This window comes from Carlito syrichta, unplaced genomic scaffold (assembly GCF_000164805.1).
Source record: "Carlito syrichta isolate Samal-C Ts95f unplaced genomic scaffold, Tarsius_syrichta-2.0.1 Scaffold266400, whole genome shotgun sequence".
Lineage (NCBI taxonomy): Eukaryota > Metazoa > Chordata > Mammalia > Primates > Tarsiidae > Carlito > Carlito syrichta.
The window spans coordinates 1-5642 of NW_007210496.1; the positions used below are offsets into that span (position 1 = coordinate 1).

A 5642-nucleotide genomic window follows, 5' to 3' on the forward strand; every position below is an offset into this window, starting at 1 on the left:
TAAAACCTAAAAGCTAATGTTTAGAGATGTGTACATAGGTGGTAAGATTGCTAATAAAAGCAATTGAATAATTTACACAAAAATCAAGATAGAGGGAAGAAAGAAAGTTATTGTGATAAGAAAGCAGGGAGGGAAAGGCAATGTTTTATTTTTGACCAAAACAGTGGGTACATGGGTGTTTCATTTGTAAGTATTAAATAAACTGTGTAGGTACGTGTGTGCTGCTCTGTATGTATATTTCCCGGTGCAAAATCCACTCATTGCTATCTCCATACACTGCTGGTAAAGCACACACCCAAGTATCTTTTCTGGAGATAAATTTGGCAATGTAGAGGTCTGAAATATACATCTGAAAAAATTCCATGTCTAGGAATTTGTGCTAAAAGTAAAACCGGATGACAAACAGATGCATGTTTAATAAGACCCTTTGCAGTATTGTCTGTAAGAGTGGAACCTAGAAATTGCATGGCTGTCCTACAACAGAGGATTGGGTAAATAAACTATAGTGCCAGCAGAACAGAGTAATACCACGCAGCCGCGACGAAAGGTGTCCTAAAAGGTTTTTGTATTGACATGAAAAAGTCATCAAGACTTTTTAAAATGTTAATACATTATAAAATAAGAAGAATAATTTTATTTTTATAGCAAAGTTGTAAATATATTGTAAACATAAATTATTCCTTATATAATCCATTTGCTTTTCTACAGATAATTCAGTTGTTTTAAAGCAATCATTCCAGTTGCTTGTGTCACTTAAACAAGAGATACTTTTGTCTGAAAAGAAACTGATTCCAAAGGAATCAAAATGGGTCCATGGAGGTAGGTCCTGGCTGTCTGAACCTCATCTGGCCTCTTCCTGAGGACTCTGCGCCCAGAATGGGGATCTTACAGCACAATGACATCGTGATTTAGTGTCTCTGACGTCAGTGTGGTGACTACAATGGCTTTGTTATTTGGGAGCATTTTTGCACTTTGGTAGAGCCAGGTAACGGTATCTCATAAATTTCTGTCCCTCATCCATTGGCCAGTCCAAATTTGGGATCATGATGCTCTTCCATTCGCTGAAATATTAGACTGATGCCTAAGTTCGTAGTGTTTGTTTTTGGCACAGCAACACTGACAGATAGGGACTTTATCATTTGTCATTTGGAGCGACAATGTTGTGCTTGTGGATTCTCCTTGTATTTTGCAGATATGAAGAAAATGAGTGCTATCTGTGGGCTAAAAAGATGGAGTGTCAAGCAGAAAAAAAACCAAACATTTCTGAGTGTTTAACAGAGGTGTAAAGGCAGAGGAAGTGGCTCGAAACGTTTGTGCCAGTTCCATGCCAATGCCAGTTGAGGAAGAACGGCAGGGAGACGGTTTTGTCTTTCCAAAGAAGGGCACTTTGCCTGAGTGTTTCTCCGTGTTCAAGAAGACCTTCGGGCTTTGCTATGAACTTATGCATCAGCCTGATGAGCAAGTGGAGGGTGAAGGTAGTTGTATCAGTTGGGGCTTTTTCAGTATATTGCTTTTCAAAAACACTGGTTAATTAAAGAAAAAAATTATTAGAAACATATCACAGAATTATTGTTGAGACAGAGATCAAGACTTAGGAGAGCCAGGACCAAGTGAGCTTCAGAGATTCTGAGGCCCCACGTGATGTGGCCATAAGGCCAGAGGGGCCATGAACTGGCATTTGCTTGGTCCAGAATTGTCCCTTGTCCATCCAGCTGTTCCAGCATGTGCCCACTTCTTGGTTACAGAAGGCCCTAGATTCTAGTCTCCCCAGACTGTATGCAAGGAAACTATGGACATTGGGTAGGCAAAAAACAACAATGAAAATCTTCCACACATCCCTTATATCAGTTATTTTTGAAACACTGGCATCAAGAAATGCTATATTAGCGAATGATTGCTGTGCTTGCAAAACAAAAATAGTTGTCACAACTGGACACAAGAGAACAAGGAATTTAGGAGTACACTGATTTCCTGTTCTTTTTCTTTGACTGAGGCATCTGCCAAAAATCTATTGAACTCCATGCAAAGATTCTTTCTCTTATTACAAAGCGTAACATATATTTGAATAAAAAGCAGAAAAGACAGGCCTCACAGATATTTGAAATGAGAAATATCAACCGTGTGTGTGTTTGTGTGTGTGTGTATGTGTGTGTGTGTGTGTGTGTGTGTGTGTGTGTGTCTGTGTTTCCAAGGACATGAGTAAACTATTAGAAAAAGCTTTGGTGATTTTCAGTAAGATGAATATACATATACCTGTAGGTAGAATTTGGCAAGTAGGCTGGGAGCAGTGGCTCACACATGTAATCCCAGCACTTTGGAAGGTGGAAGTGAGAATAATACTTGAGCTCTTGGGGTCAAGGCCAGGTGGGGCAACATGGTGAGATCTTGTCTTTACAATAAATGAAAATAACTAGCTTGGCGTGGTGGTATGCACCTGTAGTTTTCCATCAACTTGGACGGCTGAGGTAGAGGATCCCCTGAACCCAGCAGGTTGAGGCTGAGGTGGTCATGAGCATGCCACTGCATTCTAGCCTGTGGGACAGAGTGAGACACTGACTCAAAAAAAAAAGAAAAGGAATTTGGCAAGTAGGACTGACATCCTGGTGGTCTCCACGACTAATCAGAGAGACTCTGTGAATCTAAGCATTTTATCCTCCGCAGCATCATTGCCTGGGTAACAGAAAAATATCCTGACAAGACCAATTTGTCTTTCAAGTTTGAGGACATCTCCTGACATACTCCACAAATTCACCGGAGCAATTACCTAAAGTGGAAATTCATAGTACAAAGGATGGGGAAGCTGTGACCACAACTAGAATTGCAGTGGACAATTTTGCCTCTGTTTTTCAGTAATCTCAGCGAATCAGCAGCAAGAACAGAATCTTTTAGTGCAGTTGCGGATAAGTATGGAGAAGACAGGGTAGACATTTGAGCTTTCCATTGTGAGTCTGAGTTTCCCTATGCTTGTAGACTCGACTTGGCCCTTCATACCGCTCTATAACAACAGCTCATCCCTGGAAATTTTGCCTATCAATGGGAACTTTTTAAAAAGAAGGGTGACACTTAAAATAACCACAGCTACAACACAGACACTAACTAAAAAGAATGGATGCCCGTCATAAACAACCATTAAATGCCGACCAGATGAATAAGCAAACAGGAATCCAGGTCATCATTCGAATCCATGTGATCAATTCCTCAAATACTTTAATCCTGAGTCACTTGGGTTCCCGGATTGTCAACCCTGAAAACTCAAATGGATTTCTACTTCTTTTAATCCTAACTAAGGCAGAAAATCAACTCTAAGCTCACCTCCCCTTCTAATATTTATATTTGTATTAATGTAAGGATACAAATGTAGCTTTGTATGTAGATATATATTACATAGCACTGAAATCTGGATTTTTAGTGTGGCCATCACCTAAATAATGTACAGTGAACCCACTAAGTAATTTCTCATCTCTCACCACCCTCCAGTCCTCCCCTCCTTCCAAATCTCCAGTGTCTATTATTCCACATGCTATATCCATGTGTGCACTTTATAAGTGAAAACAGGTGATACATGTCTTTCAATGCTTTTTAAAAATTTTATCTATTTTTTTATTGAGTCGGAGTCTCACTCTGTCTCCCAGGTTAGTGTAGTAGCTTGCTCATAGCCACTGCTGTCTCGACCTGCTAGGCTCAGGTGACCCTTCTGCCTCAGCTTTCCAAGTAGCTAGAACTACAGGCCAGCGCCACCAAGCCCAGATATTTTTCTGGATATACTGTAGAATCGTGGTCTCTTCAAGTTCCCTGGCTGGCCTTGAACTCCTGGGTTCAGGCAATCCTCTTGCCTTCATCTCCCAAAGTACTGGGATTGTAGGTGTGAGCCACCGCGCCCGGTCAGCATTTGTCTCTCTTTGTCTGAGTTGTTTCACTTAAAATAATGACCTCCACTGCATCCATACTGTTGCAAAAGACATGATCTCAATCTTTATTTATGACTAAATAGTATTGCATTGTGTGTATATCACATTGTAATCCAATCATCCATGGATGGACATTTATCCCTGGAAAAAATTCTAAGCAGTCTCTGCTTTTGTGTGTCACTTGGTTTTCTGGTGTAGTGTGAACCAGGGGCACTTGGTTGCCCAGAAGTGGCGGGTTTAAGAGAGAAAATAGCCTTTTACTTTGGTTTCAGAGACTGCATGCAGACACATTTCTTCCAATGAGGTTTCCATAGCCGGGGATCCACAAAAAATGGACAGAGAACCTGCATACTGGAGAAAAAATTAAAAGTAAAAAAGAATACAAGAGAAATGCCCATGAAAGAAATGAAAGACAGAACAGAATCAGGCCTGAAGAACAGGTCTGAGCAGATCACATGGGGCAGTAGAAACATGGAAAGGAGTTTAGGTGCAAACCAACCTGCTTACCTTCTTGTCCCTCCTGGCAGAAAGAGTCGGTTTTAGGCGACCCAAGAGGTGAAAGGAAACTGTTCTAATACTTGGTCAGTGAGCAACCATTAGTGCAGGTAGAGAGCATCTTAATTTGAATCGGGGACCTGTGGATCTTTAACCAGATGCTTTACTGAGAAACAACTAGTGTTGCCTATAAATATGTTTCCACTCTGAAAAACAAGCAGGGTGTGGAGTAATTACTTATGGCCTGCCACCACTCGTAGCATACTGTGACACTACAATTGGTCACCCTCCTACCATGACCATAGCTTCATTCCAACCTTCAACAACTATCTGTCCATACAGTCCAGCAACCCACATGCCCTCGGTCATGGACTGAAGGAAGGGACTCACTTGAACATCATTGATGTTGACCACCATGATGTTGTTTAGAATTGCATATTGTAAGTTCTCAAAATTTTCTGGCCACTTAGAATAATGAATGTTAGTAGAGGTATCACCAGGAGATTGAGACCCACCTTCCACAAAATAGAGGTCCCCAGATTCCTCCTCAGTTCTACTAAATCAGAATTTCTAGGGAAATCACTATTCTTGCTGAGGTCCCTCACTAATTCTGATGCAGAGTCAGACTGGGTAACCTCTGCTTCAGCCTGCCCCTCCACAGTGTAAACTTCAAAGAAGAGCAACTAATTAAGAACTTCTAAAACACACAGAGTTTATTGACATGAACATGGCCTGTGCCAGATGACGGAAGTTACTTGAGAAAACCGACACAAGACATGGGAAGTACAGTGAGGAGGATGACCAGCAAGCAACCCTATATCAGGGAAAGGGATCTCACAGCAAAAGAGTGTGAGGGGGCTCCCGGATTTGAACCGGGGACCTCTTGATCTGCAGTCAAATGCTCTACCCCCAAGCTACACCCCCTTGTCCTATATGTGTTCCTCCTTAGCATGTTTCCCTTATTACACATCCAAGGGTTCTAAAGCATACTGTAAGTTGTATTCATTGCCAATCTACCTATGGAAACTGGCATCCCCACCACAGCTGACTAGAGACGGCTCTTCTTCCATCTCCCAGGGACCCTATCACTTGTCTGACGGCGCTTTTCTACTCTCTATCCACAACCTGAAATCCTTCAGTAAACTGAAGTCTCCTCCTCTCCCTTTTCCCAGTACCTTACAATCTGTGAAGAGGTCATTGGGAAACATGTCCTTTTTGTGGCTCAACAGTCTCCTCAGC

The 5642-nt window shown here is 41.6% G+C and overlaps 1 non-coding gene across 1 annotated transcript; it reads right to left on the reverse strand.

Annotated features, from left to right (window-relative positions):
* Positions 1-5255: 5255 nt before the first annotated feature.
* Positions 5256-5327, reverse strand: TRNAC-GCA. The gene has a single exon. It is a non-coding gene; the product is annotated as a tRNA-Cys (tRNA).
* Positions 5328-5642: the final 315 nt, after the last annotated feature.